This window comes from Macrobrachium nipponense, chromosome 22 (assembly GCF_015104395.2).
Source record: "Macrobrachium nipponense isolate FS-2020 chromosome 22, ASM1510439v2, whole genome shotgun sequence".
NCBI classification, from domain to species: domain Eukaryota; kingdom Metazoa; phylum Arthropoda; class Malacostraca; order Decapoda; family Palaemonidae; genus Macrobrachium; species Macrobrachium nipponense.
The window spans coordinates 2616317-2634554 of record NC_087213.1 but is presented as its reverse complement, the minus strand read 5'-3'; the positions used below and the strand labels follow the sequence as shown (position 1 = coordinate 2634554).

At 37.1% G+C, this 18238-nt stretch overlaps 1 pseudogene; it reads right to left on the bottom strand.

Moving 5' to 3' along the window:
- Positions 1 to 3769, bottom strand: part of LOC135198443 (uncharacterized) — a 157582-nt pseudogene extending 153813 nt beyond the window's left edge.
- Positions 3770 to 18238: the final 14469 nt, after the last annotated feature.

Here is an 18238-nt window from a genome sequence, read left to right as displayed (position 1 = left end):
TACATATATATATATATATATATATATATATATATATATACATATACATTATATATATATATATATATATATATATATATATATATATATACATATATATACATATAGATATATATATATATACACACACTAAACTTAAGAAAGTTACATTGAACAATAATACATCCAGACAAATCCTATGAATGCATAAAAAACCCATCATAAATGAAGTAATTCGAAAAAGTTTAATGAGTTTTGTATTCCAAAAAGCAGAATGAAAGAAACGTTCCGGAAATCTTGATGGCGAAAATTTTTTACTCAAGATCAATTCATGAAATGATTTAGAAATTACTACAACTCAATTCGCGGTCTTTGGAAATATAGTAAACGCTTTCACGGTCTCAAAAGGTGTGTTAAATTAAATATTCGGAAGAATATAATAAATGAAATGTTACAGAAAGCGTTATGAAATGTTTCGGGAGTATGATGACGAACGAAAGAATGAATATTTACTCTGTTTCAGTAAGATCAGTTAATGGTTCTCTCCGGAAGGAAATATGGTAATGAAGTACCCCTAAAATTATGGCCGTAGCGAACTTGTTCTTTCATAGTTTAGCATCCTTGCCGATACAAGTGTAGAAGTTGCTCGGTCGCCCCAGTTTTCATAGGCTTTCGTCACTAAAAATCTGGCGGGTTAAGAGTAAGTGCATTTAGAGAATGATATTCTTACTTGGGTGTGCACCTATACTCTCTCGTGGAGGGGTTACTGCTTACACTAACAGTGCGCCGCACGATACCACTGCAGGCGGGCACTACTGAATATTCTTAACGTTAGCTGTCCAACTTTATCGTTCGTTCTGATTTCACCCTGGATTTAAAATCAAATCCTTCGGGCTTGACTTACGAGAGTCAAGAATGTTTTGGTGCTTTATTAAAGACTCCTTTTAGTTACCCAAGAATTTTTTTATTCCTTGGAACACAAGCTGGACCTGTGTCTTATTTTATTGGTTCTGTCTTACTTAATATTACAATCCTTTGTCTAAATGGGCTCGACCCATATATTTTTATGTCTGTGTTTTAACTTGTAAAGTCTGTATAACTTTTATGTAAAACCAGTAAACTTGCTTTATGTTATCGCCATATAAGCATTAAATTGCTTCGGGGAATTTTCTGTTTATTTTATGAATTTGTAACAAATAAGGACAAACAAATATACAAATATACTACTACTACTACTACTACTACTACTACTACTACTACTACTACTATACTATTATTATTATTATTATTATTATTATTATTATTATTATTATTATTATTCAGAAGATGAAACCCTATCCATATGGAACAAGGCCACCAAAGGGGTCACTGACTTGAAATTCAGGCTTCCAAAGAATATGGTGTTCGTCAGAAAGAAGTAGCAAAGGTGATGGAAAATACAAAAGGTCTAGGTAATGGTGAGGTAGACAGGAAGTCTTTTCTCTTAGATAAGTAGGAATTCATCAAGAGACAAGAATAAAGCTCAGGTTTTATAGCTGAAGATTTTATCCCGTAGCGGAACAGTGCCGTCAGTGCACCTCACGCGATGCTCTGTAGGCATCTTTCAAGGTTCTTTCCAGTGTCCTTCTGTCCCTAGCTGCAACCCCTTTCGTTCTTTTTACTACACTTCCGTTCGTAATTTTTTTTTTCCACCTGACTTCTCACTCCCTCCTAACATTTGTTTCCTACTGCAACTGCAAAAACTTTTCCTCGTGTTACACCTTTCAAACCCTTTTACTCTCAATTCCTCTTTCAGCACCGAGTGACCTCATAGGTCCCAGCGCCCGACTTTGGCCTCAATTTTATATTCCAGTCCATTCCACTTCATGTGGTTAAGGACAATGTATGCCTCTTTCAATCTTTGTTATTTGGTTTAGACTTCAGGCCTCACAATGTGGAAGCGACTAACTCAAGGTTTCACCGCTTTGACCGACCAGTCTTTCATCCCATCCACTTCCAGAATCTTTGGAAATATCCACCTCCTTCTGCACATATATATATATATATGTGTGTGTGTGTGTGTGTGTGTGTGTGTTTTGTGTACAATCGTGTTGCTCAACCTGGCCTGGTTTTGGTATCATTGTCTTTCGCGGTATCTACATCACGAGAGAGAGAGAGAGAGAGAGAGAGAGAGAGAGAGAGAGAGAGGCCTTTAGTGTAGTCTAAAAAGGCTGGCGATGACAAGCGTTCGTCCCAACTGAATTCTTCTTGGGAAACATTGTAGCACGTGTGAGTGTGTGTGTGTGTGTATCTGTGTGCGTTTATGTGCACGTGTGTGTGCGTGTGTGTTAGATACCGAAGAAATGTTGCTCAGTGAAGTGAAACGTGCTCAAAACCGGTGTTTAGAGAAAGAGAGAAGGAAGACAGTGACTCGTAGGAAACCGTTGTAACGCTGCAAAGGTTAGATGGAAGACAGCCAATGAAAAGGAATCCTGGATTTCTTCTAGTTGTCTATCTGAAGAATTAATATAAGACGTTTTTTTACTTCTTTTGGGAGCTAGCAAGGCATTCTTCACCCTTAAATGAATGGGGACATTGTCAGCTTTTCGCCAAAGAAGCTTAACATATAACCAACAACGAACTCATTGTGTTTTGAGTTGTATCTTAATCGTTACAAGTAATAGTTACTTATATCATAATCATTGTAAGTCATAGTTGTTTCCCGCTTAGATGTTGTGTGTGTTCGTTATTTGTTTACGATAACTGAGGTGAGGGAGCAGAGCCATTGCATATTAATTAAAGGTCCAGTAACCAGTTATACCCACCAGTTAAACCCGGAATCGTAATGTTTGATCAGTGTATTTCATTTTAACTTTTATGAATAACTTAAGACTATTGGATCACTGTAAAAAAATACTGCGAATGATTTATTTTTGTTTTCGGAATGCAAACTATTTGCCCGAACATATTTCTTTATTATTATTATTATTATTATTATTATTATTATTATTATGGTAGAAGACCCTCTTTTAAACAAATTCTGTTGAATAAATGACAGTTTTTCGCTGAATTCTGCCATTTTAGTCAACATTATTATTATTATTATTATTATTATTATTATTATTATTATTATTATTATTATTATTATTATTAATCAGAAGATGACCGCAATTCATACCACAGGTGCCATTGACTTTAAATTCAAGCTTCCAAAGAATGTAGTCTTCATTTGAGAGAAGTAACAGAAGGTAATAGGAAACAAGAAAGAAAACGGACTTTTTTTAATTCATCAGACAGCAAAAGCTTACGTAATGAACTGCAGTGAGCATGTCCGGAATTAGGTTGAAACAAAGTCCATTTTTTTTATCGGATTAAAGCAGTTGGCTGCATATCTGCTTTGCAGTACACACACACACACACACACACACACACACACACACACATTTACTTTATGAATGGCGTTGAATTCTTTACACTCGGCATAAACTCCTTCAGTTGAAGAATTTCGAGACAAGCAATGACGTAACAGAAATCACATTTTTCCCCTTAACGTCACCTACCTGACGCTAGGAAAGTCCTCCACGCATATTGCTGATGATGTCGATGATCGTCTACTGACCTCATCATCTTAGCATGTCATTCCTGGCAAGGTCACCCATATTTATCCCCCTCACTTAACACTTAATAACAACTACAACCGTCATTATTCCCCGTTATTGAACAAACGAATCTCTCTCGAGCGGGACGCGTGCGCTGCTGTTCCTTGAGGCTTTAAAACGGATCCTTCTTCTGCACTTCCAGGTCGGGTACATACGGAAGACTGCTGGCTCTTGGTAGGACCGCCAGCCACCAGCAGACATCCTAAATCCGCACGCTCTCTCTCTCTCTCTCTCTCTCTCGCTCCTAACATTAACTCAATGTTCTACCCCCTCTCTATCCCCACTCCAACTCCCCTCCCCACCTCTTTCCCTCCCCTCCTCCTGCTACTGCTCCTGCTCCTGCTTTTTCTTCTTCTCCTCCTCCTCCTCCTCCTCCTACTTAGTCACCTAAAACCCATTGGATCCGACTTTCAAGATTTTTTGGTCCAACAAGAACCACAGCCATAGAATCTTTCTCAACCCTCACCTAATTGTATCTATGTACTTATTATTATTATTATTATTATTATTATTATTATTATTATTATCATTTGCTTTGAGTCGTCCATTCACCCCTATTCGTTATCCCCTCTAGCAGGGGGCTGTAATATCTAACTGGAGCACTCAGTTCTTCGGATTTGTCCACCGAAGAAAACCTCTTTTGCCAGACTCGAAATGGGTTAACCAGTCGGAATTCGGGAGGAACGTTGTTCCTGGCTTCTGATTGGTTCTTTGGTCGTAGTGGCCCGCGTCGGCTCGCATGATAAAGGACACCACACCAGCCTCGCTAGTTTTTGTCTCCCATCGACTAAGGAAGGGGCTGCGTCGAACTAAGTTGGCGCAAAGCAGCTCTGGTTGACCGTTAGCTAGAGAGAGAGAGAAAGAGAGAGAGAGAGAAAGAGAGAGAGAGAGTGAGTGTGTGTGTGTGTGTGTGTGTGTGTGTGTGAGAGAGAGAGAGAGAGAGAGAGAGAGAGAGAGAGATCAAAAGGTCGATTTTTCAGCGTCAGAAACGTCGGACATTTTTTGCTCAATGCTTCTTCAAGTTCATCTTCTTTGTCGATTTTTTTATGGGTATTGTAAGACGAGATGTGGTCAGGTGGCCAAAAAGAGTCATTACTGCGCTTTTATTAAGCCTCTTTTTTAACTGTTTTTTTATTTGTTTAACAAAGCTGTGTGGAGAGTGCGGGTATTGTGTTAAATTAGCCGATTAAATTTCGATTACGTCCTGAGTTACTGATAAGGTAGTGTTTGAATCTATGCTTAGACTGTCATACGGGTATCTTTTACGCGATCTATGTCTCACCCCTTATAGAAGCCTGATTTAGATAGCATCTATATCCACTTGCTATATGTAAGAATTTAGTTATCTTTATAGCAACAACTTTTGGTGTGAGAGAAAGAGTCTGACCATCAAGCAACTGCAAAGAAGTGGCCGGCCTTCCTCCTCTCACCTGCCAAATGGGATTTGTGTGTTAGTGTGCCAGCGTCTGGGAAGGGAATGGGGAATGAAGGAAGAAGGATACCTGGAGTCTCACGATTCCAACTCATCTGGGACTGCCAGGTAAGCGCAGTTAGTTACCTGAGGATGGATAATAATAATAAATAAAAGAGTAGCAAATTGTAGGCTTCCTCTATGATGATCAAGGTCTATTTTTCTCAAATTCCATCTGGTTGTGCTTGGAGAAATATACACATTAGCCCCCATCCAGTATATTTCACAAAGTGCAGAGATATCCAATTCAAATTTCTTGAAATGATTCATAGTTCTTATATTCTAAACTCCTATTTTTTTTTTCCCAAATTTGTCTTTTTTATTTTCAAACTGGGAATTCCTTAGCAAAGCCTATGGTCCAGGGACGGCGGTTTGCCTCTATATTCTTTCTATCCAGTATTGTTGGAGTTCCATTAAGGGCTCATTATCTACTTACACTAAATTATTTCTATCGTCACTCAGAAGGTGAACCCTATTCATATGAGACAAGCGCACAGGGGCTATTAATTTGAAATTTAAGCTTACCAAGAGTATGGTGTTCAATTGAAAGAAGTAACAGAAGCATAGTTGGAAATACAGGAAGACGAGGTTAGGTATTAAAAAAAAAAAAAAAAAAAAAAAAAAAAAAAAAAACTGGGTAGCCAGTTCCTTACAGTATGCGTTCCCTACAGGACTACGGCCACTGACCCTGCTGATTGGTTTTGAACTAAGGTCATCTGCCAGGGGTCAGGGAGGCTAGATATAAAATGTCTTGACACTATTTTTCATCATGTTGCTAACGATTTCTGGTGGTCCTCCCGAGCAAGACCGTAATTTTTATTTTTATGTTTATTTATTTATTAATTTTTTTTATTCATTTTTGTGGCTCTGGCCTTTACCTGATTAGGTGTTAGCCAACATGACGGTGGGCATTCGTACCCTAAATTAGGTTCCTTAACACAGGTACTATTATAGCTGGGTCAGTGGACCTGGTGCTCACTAAAGGGTTAGGAACGAAACACCCTCCGGCTATAGTATTACCGTAATATACCTCAGTCACCCTTCTCTGTAAGGGCGAATATGGCCTCCCTTGCAAGCCGACTGCAAATTTGTATGGCACTGTACCCAGTGCTACGAAAACCGTTGCTTTCTTAGTTGTTTTATACTTTATTTTTCCTTCTTTTTTCGTTCATTATTTTATTAGTTTTTTTTTTTTTTTTTTTTTTTTTTTTTTTTTTTTTTTTTTTAGTCTGGAGATGAAAGGTATGCTCAATTTTCCAAATTAAATTTTGGTTAACGTTTAAAAATGTTTTCGACCGATTTTTTTTCTGTGTGACTGTAAATGACTGTCTCTGAGTTCTTGTTCTTTAAGAACTGTCGTTCTCATATTTACTATTTGTATGTTTCTGGAAACTTGTTAAATTTACAGCGCTTAGAACATGGAGCGCAGAATGAATGCATAGGTACGGAAAGATGCCACTTGTTAGATTGATCGTAACTTTTATTGTAGCGAAGTTCTTCCTCTCAAGGAAAGGAACCTGTTCATTAAGGTATTTCTCTTTATTTTAGGGAGGAAAGAATTGAGAGTTAGCTTCTTATAAAACTATGATGTGGATTGAAGATCTTAGGTATACTCTTCTCTCTCTCTCTCTCTCTCTCTCTCTCTCTCTCTCGCGTATTCCTTGCGAAACTAAAGAAGAGTGAATAGTAAATGCGAAAAAATTAAATCATTACCAACCTTTTAGCACTTGTATGTGAAAACTCTTCTATTTCACGTATCATATTTCTCCTCCCATATATGACAACTTTCTTATTTCGCTTATCATATATGTCATCTCTCTTATTTTGCGTCTTATATATGACAACTCTCTTATTTCCCGTCTTACATATGAACTCTTTTATTTCCGTCTCATGTCTGCCAATGCTTTTATTTCCGTCTCATATATGACAACTCTCTTATTTCGTGTGTCATATATGACAACTATCTTATTTCCCGTCTCATTTATGAAAACTCTTATTTCCCTTCTCATATATGGCAATCGTATTTCCTGTCTCGTACAACTTTTATTTCCCCCTCTCATTTATGATAACTCATTTATTTCTCGTCTGGTATATGACAACTCTTTTATTTCCCTTCTCATATATGGCAAATCTGATTTCCCGTCTCATATATTACAACGCTTTTATTTCCTGTCAGATATATGACAACTCTTTTATTTCATACTTCATTTATGATAGCTCTTTATTTTCCGTCTCATAAAACAACTCTTATTTTCCCGTCTCCTGTTCTCTCTGAGAATAATTTGACGGACTTGAGTCTAATCTGCGAGTTCCATAAACTTTAAGGATTGTTATGCTAGGTGGTTATTCCCTGTCGGGTGGTAGTGCCATAAGTCCACCTCACACGGTGCACTGTAGGCATTAAGCCCCGAGCTGCAACCCCTTTCATTCCTTTTACATTGACCTCCGTTCATATCCCCTTTCTTCCGTCTTACTTTCCACCCTCTCCTAACCATTGTTTCATAGTGCAATTGCGAGGTTTTCCTCCTGTTCCGCATTTCGAACTTCTTTATTCTCAATTTCCCTTTCAACTCTGAATGACCTCATCGTAGGTCCTAGCGCTTGGCTTTTGGCTTAAATGCTGCATCGCTATTCCTATTCTAAGTCTAAGTGATTGTGATGCCGCCCTTATCACCACGTTCAATTCTTGTCTCCTCAAGCGGAACACGACTACTGAGGCTTGCCCGTGGGCCGACTCGATCAGTGTCTCGTACGATTGTGTTGTTTGTATATTGCTTGTAAGAATAAGTTAACGTTTTGCCGTTGGATTCTCTTGTTGGATAGTTTCCTAGGGACTCAATGGGGAACTGTGACTTCGGTGTAATTTGTCGTGAATTAGATGAGAGAAGTTAATTTTTATGACTTTACATAATCTGATTGTGATTGGGTCGTAAAAGCTGAGAGAGAGGAGAGAGAGAGAGAGAGAGAGAGAGAGAGAGAGAGAATTATGAAGGTATCAAAAGTCGAACTCTTTGAGGTATGAAGTTATGTATATGTAACTTCCATGCTTCAAACGTATAAATTTGTGTAACATTTCAAATATGTAAAATTGCATACCTTTTCAAATTTGTAAGCTTACATATCATTTCAAATATGTTGAATTGCATATTATTTCAAATATGTTGAACTGCATATCACTTCAAATATGTAAATGTGCATATCTCTCAAGTAATATGAATTTGCATATCATTTCAAATATGTAAATGCGCTTATCCTTCAAATGTATAAATTTTATTATTATTTCAAATATGTAAATGTCCATATTTTAGAGAGAGAGAGAGAGAGAGAGAGAGAGAGAGAGAGAGAGAGAGAGAGAGAGAGAGAGAGTTTAAATATATGATTATCTGTGAATGAGATGCATAATTGTTGTGCATTGGTATGTGATTTCTGTTTTAAAAGGTTGTAGTTTGGGAATCGAAATTTATTCATTTTTACATTGTCACGATGGCACTGAATGGCATTTCCGGCCTCAGGGCCGGGCCGGAATTCATCATTCACTCTTTCATCCATACATTCATCATTTATTCATTGGACATCACTCATTCAATTAGCAATACATTCAGCATCCACTCATTTACCCGTACATTCATCATTTATGCATTCATCATTCATTCAATTTTCGATACACTCATCATTCATTCTTTCATCCATACATTTATACATTTATTCATTTAGACTTCGCTCATTCAATTAGCTATACATTCATCACTCGCCCATACATTCATTCATTTATTCATACATTCATCACTTATTCAATTATCAATACATTCATCATTCATGAATTTACGCATACATTCATCTCTTTATTTAATTCGACATTCAATATTAATGTTATATTTCATACACTCGTCTTATAACAGTTTGATTATGTGAGTTTTTCGGTGTTCTTACTCACGTCGCAGTCGGTACTTTTGGTAAACTGTCGCCTGAACTACAAGTATTTTTGAAAGGTGGAGTTCTTAGCCCCATACCCTTACCCTGTCTGTGACACACCATAGTCGACTAAGTAACAGGTACAGTAGCCATTGCATACACCACATTATTAATATTTACACACACACACTCATACACACACACACACACACACACACACACACACATATATATATATATCGGGGTCGAACCTCAGGTCTTTCAATTGATAGAAAAGGACGTTACCACCTGTCACACTCGTAATCGGTTGTTGGTTATATATATATATATAATATATATAGATATATATATATATATTATATATATATATATATAATATATATGTGTGTGTGTGTGTGTGTGTGTGTGTTACGGCCATTTTGCAAAATTGGTCATTTTACAAAATTGCCGGCCATTATGCAAAAGGACCAGATTCGTGTCATTTTGCAAAATGACCTAAATTTCTCAACATTTTGCAAAGTGACCAAGATTTTGGTCAGTTTACAAAATTTTCGTTGGTCAGTTTACAAAATGTCCATACAGCAAGCAGCCAGATGAAAAAAAAAAGCGAGGGAATGATAAAACGTACTGAACATAACTAATTTTATTCATTTTCAGAAAATACAACTTTCAAATGCATCAAAACGTATAAAGTTTTAGCAAGTAAACTAGTTGAATGCACACAAAGTACTACGTGGTCGTCTTTCTCCTGCCTTTCAGCAGTGCCTTACTGACAACAGTGTCACCAGTCAGCTCCCATTACTATTGTGGAGAGAGAGAGAGAGAACAGAGAGAGAGAGAGAGAGAGAGAGAGAGAGAGAGAGGGGGGGGGGTGTTCGAGGGGGGGGGGAATATAATAAGTGAAATGATCGACAATTATACAGTACAAGTACCCGTAGTGGGAAAACAAGTAAATGAACCAGTAAAGAATGAACCAATATTATAAGAGATGATTTACAGTAGTTGGTCGTCTTCTCACCTGGCTTTCAGCAGTGCCTTACTGACAACAGTGTCACCAGTCAGCTCCCATTACTATTGTGGATGAGAGATGATAAGTGGGGGGGGGGGGGGGATAATGGTGAATGATCGACAATTATACAGTACAGTTACCCTTAGTGGAAAACGAGTAGATGAACCAGTAAATGAGCCAATATTATAGAGATGATTTGCAGAAGTGTATGACAAGCTTTTTTTCCATCTGGCTGCTTGCTATATGGAGATTTTGTAAACTGACAACAATAATGCTGTTTATTTTGTAAAATGACCAAAACAAAATCTTGGTCGTTTTGCAAATGTTGAGAAATTTAGGTCATTTTGCAAAATGACCACGAATTTGGTCCTTTTGCAAAATGGCCGGGCAATTTTTGCTTAAAATGACCAATTTTGCAAAATGGCCCGTAAACAACAATAATATATATATATATAATTATATATATATATATATATATATATATAATTATATAGATGGGCGTAAAATTATATATTATTATAGATGGCAATATATATATATAACAATAATATAATAGATTATATATATATATATAGAGGTGGGCGTGCGTGTGTGTGTGTGTGTGCAGTTTGGTTATGTGCGTGTCCGTGTCCGATCCAAAGACTGCGATATTAGCAATACCATAATACGACATTATCCTCATTATGTCCATAGAGGAAGTCCCCATGCCTCAAAGGGATTTCCTGATCTTTTGAACTCAGCTTCCCATAGGGTAGGTCACTCGTTCTATAGACCCACCGTTCACGACAATATTTCGCTGGGAATGTCTGTCCATGGAAGGAGTAACGAGCTATAATGACGCCTTTCCGGAAACGTCATCGGAATCCTTCAGTAATTTGATTGACAAGTGCCGTCAGTTGTCTGTTTGCCCGCCAGGGGCTTCTATTTCACGGCAGACCTTTGCTCTCGATTGAGGTACGGGGACCGTCTGCGGTCAGGATCAGAATGGAATCCTCCTCTTGGGGAATGTGGGACGGAGTCTGTCCTGAAAGGCGATGGTCTAGGTAAGGCGTTTCGCAGAAGACCTTGGACTGGACCATGGTTTCAGATCACCGATTGGACCGGCAGTCGGTGTCGACCTTTCTTCAGTCGCGAAGCGATTGTATATTTTATCGATCATTGTTTATTTTATCGACAATTCTTATTTCTGTACGTTGCTTTATGCGTGTAATTATCATTCATTTCTTAGGAAATTATTTTCATATAGATTAATGAACCGATTGTACATTTGATCGATCATTGTTTATTTCATCGATAATTCTTATTTCTGTACGTTGCTTTATGCGTGTAAGTATCATTTATTTCTCAGGAAATTATTTTCATATGGATTAATGAACCGATTGTACATTTTATCGATCATTGTTTTTTTTACCGATAATTCCCATTTATGTACCTCTCTTTATTCATGTAATTGTAATTTATATCTGAGAGAATGATTTTCATATCTTAATTATGTTTACCTCATCTTTTTTTGTACATGTTCTTGGTCAACGTGTATAGTTCCCGCCTATACTCTGTTTATTTCCATCTGTCCACCCGCCTGTGGTGTTTGCATATGGTAACACTGCGTCCCGGGCTTTAGATAGTTACGCTATGTGTAAGTTTTAGGTAAATAAAAGGATATCTGGGTGTACATTTGCAACTGAAAAGTGTTTTAATAATTTACTGTATGCGAATTACACCGTTAATATTCGAAATAGGATATTGTTATTATTGCTGAATGTAATCTGAATGTAACTATCTGAAGCCCAGGACGCAGTGTTACCATACGCAAACACCACAGACGGGTGGACAGATGGAAAAAAACCAAGTATAGTTGTCAAACTTGGCCACAGCTTTAGAGTTTGAGTGACTGTATCATCAGTTCTTATAATTAGTTCACATAATAATGATTTTTATTGGTAAAAATGACAAAAGAGGAACAAAGTTTCTCTTTTCTATGGTCAGGTCGTGCTATGTGTAGCGTGGTGTGTGTGTGTGTGTGTGTGTGAGTGTTTTAGCAGAATATCCAAAGAACGGCCGAACGGATCTCGATGAACTTAAGTCAAAAGAGTCGCTATTTCACCCTTCTAGGTGATCTATCTTTGTTAAATTGAACTGAGAGGCTAAAGCACTGGGACCTATGAGGTCATTCAGCGCTGAAACGGAAATTGACAGTAAAAGGTTTGAAAGGCGTAACAGGAGGAAAACCTCGCAGTTGTTCTATGAATCAATTGTTAGGAGAGCGTGGAAAGTAAGAAGGAAAAAATAAGAATATGAAAGGAGTTACAGTAAAACCAATGGAATAGGTTGCAGGTAGGGGCCGAAGGTACGCTGTAAAGAACCTTAAGTAATGCTTACAGTGCACCGCATGAGGTGCATTGACGGCACTCCTTTCCTACGGAGTCCATCTTGTTGGGCATCGATGAAAATTTGACAATCTGTCGTCATGGAAACCATCTTTTATGTTAACGGTACCATTCTTGATAAGTGACGTTCATTGGTAAAAGCTCATTTGGTCACGTTTGAGTTACAATTGCGGAAGTACGCTACGTGTAGTTATTGGTTTGTCATTTGATTGATGTTATTTCATTTTATTTGGGTAGGCTGGCCGGTCGAGCAGATGGTTTATCTGTGATCGTCAATACTGCATTTTTGTTACAAATAATAATAAAAATAATAATAATAATAATAATAATTTGTCGAGCGTCTCCAAAGCAAAATCCTCAGATGCTACAAGATAGAGGCATGGAAGAGACGAAAAATAAATGAAAGTAAATTGTCCCTGTAGGGGGTTAGAACCTTCAGTGCACCTTGTTCGGTGCAATGTAGGCATTACTTTAGGTTCTTTGCAGCGTCCCTTCGTTCCCTAGCTGCAACTACTTCCGTTCCTTTTACTATACCTCTGTTTATATTCTATTTCTTCCATCTTACTTTCCACCCTCTCCTAACAAAATTTTCATAGTGCAACTGCTTTGAGGTTTTCCTCCTGTAACACCTTTCAAACCTTTTACTATCAATTTCCGTTTTAGCGCTGAATGGCTTTAGTTGCCCAGTGCATAATGCCAAAAACCTATATAAATAGAAAATCAAAATCAAATCGAAAGTAAATTGAAAATCCGTTAATTATAGACACTCAAAAACAGCGATATAATTGAAATAATAAGAGATTGCCAGGCATTGTACGGTAGTATAGACTTAGGCGTAAGTTAATAAAAACATAAACAAAACAGTTACTGTATAGAGTTTCTATTTAATTATAATATGATGATAATAATAAGAAAATGTGCAAAATATTATAGCTACACAGCAAGAATTCTTTTATGCCCTCTCCGCAGAGGGGAAGGATTGTTTATAACGGAGGCTGAAAGTGGCAGCATTATTCCTGAATGTCTTGTAGTTTTCATTAAAATCTATATGAGTGAGACTTTGCTTTGACAAGTAAATCCAAGGATCGTAACAGATTAAGCTTATGTATGTTTATTCGTGGCTATAAACCATATACGCAAGTCAGTTTTTAAATGAGAATACATATTCATTATGACGGAATAATGTGGAACAAGAACATGCCTATAATGGGTCTATTCATAATTATGCATCATATATGTAATTCAATTTTTGAAATGATAACGAAATAATATTCTACTTTCTGAAAAAAATGCGATATTAGACTATATATGTTTATTCATTGCTCAGTTTTGAAATGAAAGAAACTAATCAGCTCACAAATGAAACAAAGTATCAGTAGTAAACTACTAACTTTATTAACACAATTATCTAACCCTGGAACTCTCCTTCATTCGTGAAATATTAAATAGACGTTATGAAAGTCCTTGGGGCCGAATTTAAACTCTTAATAAATTGACGTGGGAGTTTTGCAGTAGTTTTTCCAACCACTTTCACTGGACGTCTTACGTGAGATTTAGTTTTGTGTTAAAGAAAGCTATTGAGATGGCTTTGTCTCTCTGTCCGCACTTTTTCTTTCCGCTCTCAAAACTCAAAATCTACTGAGGGTAGAGGGCTGCAAATTGGTATGTTGATCGTCCGCCCCCCAATCATTAAATATATCAAATTGAAGTCCTGTAGCCGCTGTAGTTTTGATTTTATTTAAGGATAAAGTTAGCCATAATCGTGCGTTTGGCAACGATAAAGGACAGGCCACAACATTATACCGAGACCACCGAATGATAGATATACTATTTTGGGTAGCCTTAATTATACGCTGTACAGAAAACTCGATCGCACCGAAGAAACTTCGGCGTACTTTTTTACTTATTTGAATTTTTTTATATGTATATCAGCAAGCCATTTACAACCAGAGCATCATCTGTTGACGTCAGGCTGCTGCGGAACACTGGGGAAGAAGACAGTGCAGACGTAACTGTGCAGGTATAACTCAACGTTCGTGGCGGCCTTTAAACAAGCAATGATAGAGGAGTAAACAAAGCCGGTTTCAGGCAAGGTACACCACCTGTTGGAAAAAGTGTCTGTTTTGATTGAATTATCTCGGACAGCTGATACTACGTACTTGTAAGCATTCCTAAGCTTCTCCAGTAGCCTTACTGATGCGCTGCTTCTTCTCCTAAGCGCACTTGCTTAGTTGTGAGTTAAGCGTATAGGGTTCGAGTTTTTGGGGGGGTTGGGGGAGAGACTGGCCGGTTTGGAAGCTCAGTAAGAGATGTGTGTTTTTATTTATCTCATTCGTCGACAGGTTTTGCAAGGTTTTACTGCAACTTGTTATATTAAGTGCTGAAGTTACATACGACTAATATCACATTTTATTTAAGTGATAGTTTAAAATGTATATTGATGATATGTGTATATATATATATGAGTGTCTTTTTATGTATATGTGTATATATATAACTATGTATACATCATACCTATACACGCTATATATATATATATATATATATATATATATATATATATATATATATGTATGTATGTATGTATATATGATAATATATATATATATATATATATATATATACTATATATATATATACTGGGGATACAATTCCACAATGAAGTAATTCCTCTTGTAGTAAAATATATATTACTTGTATAGGATTAAAGCGTTCGACCATCAACTGTGGTCTTGTTCACTAAAGTGTGATATGTCACCTCAAGGAACTGACAAGAAAGAGCACCCAAACATTTGAAAAAACAACGGTAGGAAACAAGCTAGTTCAAATTATGAATGATCAGGCGGTTGAGCCCTCGTTCTTTCCAGAATTCGTCTTGATCTTCGTGGGGGAATGTTTCTATTGTCAACTGCTTGTTCTATGGTGGTTGGGTGGTTAGTAGGAGAAATGACCTGAGTGGAGTAAACAGGAGAGGAAGCAGCATCGTTATTGGCACATATATTTCTAAAGTTTGAAATTTTCCCTTTCCTACATATCTCCTCACAAATAGCTGTATTTTCTGTAATGTCCAGTATTTCCTGCAAAGGTCTCGTTTAATGAAATTAACGCCCCTTCTACTACTCGTCTCAAAGTCCGGTCGTTACATGCAAAAACAACCTTTGTACCTTTAAAATTTAAAATTTATTGCGTGGTTTTTCTCCCATGTATGTTGCGCAATTGCACTGTATGAACTTCCCCTTCTGCAAGCAGCACGTGTTCTTCCCTTCTCTTATCAATGGAACGTCCGCTTTCTCCCGACGTAACATTCATTGCAATCACTACAAGGTATTACTATACTCCTACATTCTCTCTATTACCCGGGTTATTTTTAATGAGTTTCTTCTTGATTGTACTGTTGTACTGAAAAACTACGTTGAAGCCGTTCTTTTTTCCTTTAAGCTGCCTAGAAAATTTATTAAGTTCTCTATTATAAGGAAGAGCAAGAGATGCCTTAAAATCTGCCTTTTCAGTTATATCATGAGGGGCGTAAAACATCGATCTAGCTTTAGATAGAGACTGTAGTATAAAAAACTTTGGGTAACACAGTTTAGTAAAACTATCTACCAAGAAATTTATTTCGGCGTCAATGAACTGGGGATCACATATTCGGTATGCTCGAAAAAACAAATTGGTTAAACGTTTGTGCTTTACTTTCGGTTCATGATATGAAAAGTAATGGATATAGGTGTTTGTGTGGGTGTTTCTTTCCTAAAACACGCTGAATTTAAAGTCACTACTCACTGTGTCTCTATTTTAAAGGTACAAAGGTTGTTTTTGCATGTAACGACCGGACTTTGAGACGAGTAGTAGAAGGGGCGTTAATTTCATTAAACGAGACCTTTGCAGGAAATACTGGCATTACAGAAAATACAGCTATTTGTGAGGAGATATGTAGGAAAGGGAAAATTTCAAACTTTAGAAATATATGTGCCAATAACGATGCTGCTTCCTCTCCTGTTTACTCCACTCAGGTCATTTCTCCTACTAACCACCCAACCACCATAGAACAAGCAGTTGACAATAGAAAAACATTCCCCACGAAGATCAAGACGAATTCTGGAAAGAACGAGGGCTCAACCGCCTGATCATTCATAATTTGAACTAGCTTGTTTCCTACCGTTGTTTTTTCAAATGTTTGGGCTCTTTCTTGTCAGTTCCTTGAGGTGACATATCACACTTTAGTGAACAAGACCACAGTTGATGGTCGAAAGCTTTAATCCTATACAAGTAATATATATTTTAAACTACAAGAGGAATTTACTTCATTGTGGATTGTATCCCCATTTACTTAGAGATACGACATAGTACCTGGCTTCTGCATATATATACTGTACATAAATTTAGCTCGGGTTGTGTGGAAGAATCTAAGCGGTCGATGCGTAGAGCTATTCGAGAGTAACTAAAACTAATGATAATCGAGAGAGAGTAAATATGAAAAGTGATGGTAGGATGGGAAAAGAAACTTGCAACGAGAATAGACAACAGGGTGGAGATGCATTTAAACGAGATTGTTGAACCAATTCAATCATTTATGGAAGTCAAGTGTGGAAGTGAAATGACATTGAAAAAAGAAGATCGAACCTGTTGGTGTGAATTGCTCGTTCATTGTGGTGCAATAAGAATTAAAAGGTTAGAGAATTTTGGTAAAACTAGTAGTTAAATAGCAAAGATGAATGTTTGGCTCAGATTACTTTGGTATAATGGGGTCATGTGGAGAGAATAGAGGAAGAGCGACTGATGGAAAACAAACGTTAAATTCAGGGAGGAAGAGAGGAAGGAAAGGAAGACCTAGAAAGTGCTGGATAAACAGCGTGTAAGAGGAAATTAGTATGAAAGTTGATGTTATATGTTTAGGATTTCAGAGGTGGATATCAGATCTCTGATGATAGAGTCTTAATTTTGGTTGGATCAGCAATCCAGGATTCACAGTTGACTTCATTTCAATGACAATTTACGGGAGGTATTGCACTAAGTTCAGGCTTTATGTGAAGCGTGAAGTTTTCGTTGTGTGTTTGTGTTTGTGTGTGTTTTCGAAAATTATCTAGAACACATGAAACTACTTTTAGACTTAGTGTTAATGAAACAGTCTGTAATGATTGTTTACCTTCTCGCTCTCCAATGCTGTTGTGATAAGTACCTGGTTGGTTATCGGGAGGAAAACGGCGGTTGCCAATGCGGTGTAAAAGTATCCTACAACGGAAGGGCCTCTCTCTCTCTCTCTCTCTCTCTCTCTCTCTCTCTCTCTCTCTTCTCTCTCTCTCTCTACGATGCTTCTCCCCGTGCAGTTTCCTCTCTCTCTCTCTCTCTCTCTCTCTCTCTCTCTCTCTCTGGAAATGTGCATACTTAGATGGATATGGGGATGATTGCAGAGATCTGCATCCAAAAATATGTAAAAACCTAAAAGAAGGAAAAGGATGTAAGTTTCGACAAAAAATGCAAATATATGCACCCTGTAGCCATGAATCATAATCAAATAAATAACCAACCAAGTAATAAAATCCAAAATAAGAAAGAAACAAATAAAGAGAGAAATCAAGAATATCAGGTAAAAGAGAAAAGCAAACCACCAATGAGATATGCAGAGGTGTCAGCAAAAAAATTACAAAGCATCAGCTCCGAAATTCTACTCAAGAGATAATAACTGTATTTATTATGCAGAGGATATTGCAGAAACGGAGGAGAAAATTGCAGATTCAGACACAAAATTAATAATTATGATGAAGGAAGATCAAATATTATGGAAAAAGTTGGATTTTTTTTTAATGTCAGAATTTCTGGAAATGAAAAAAGAAACAACATACCA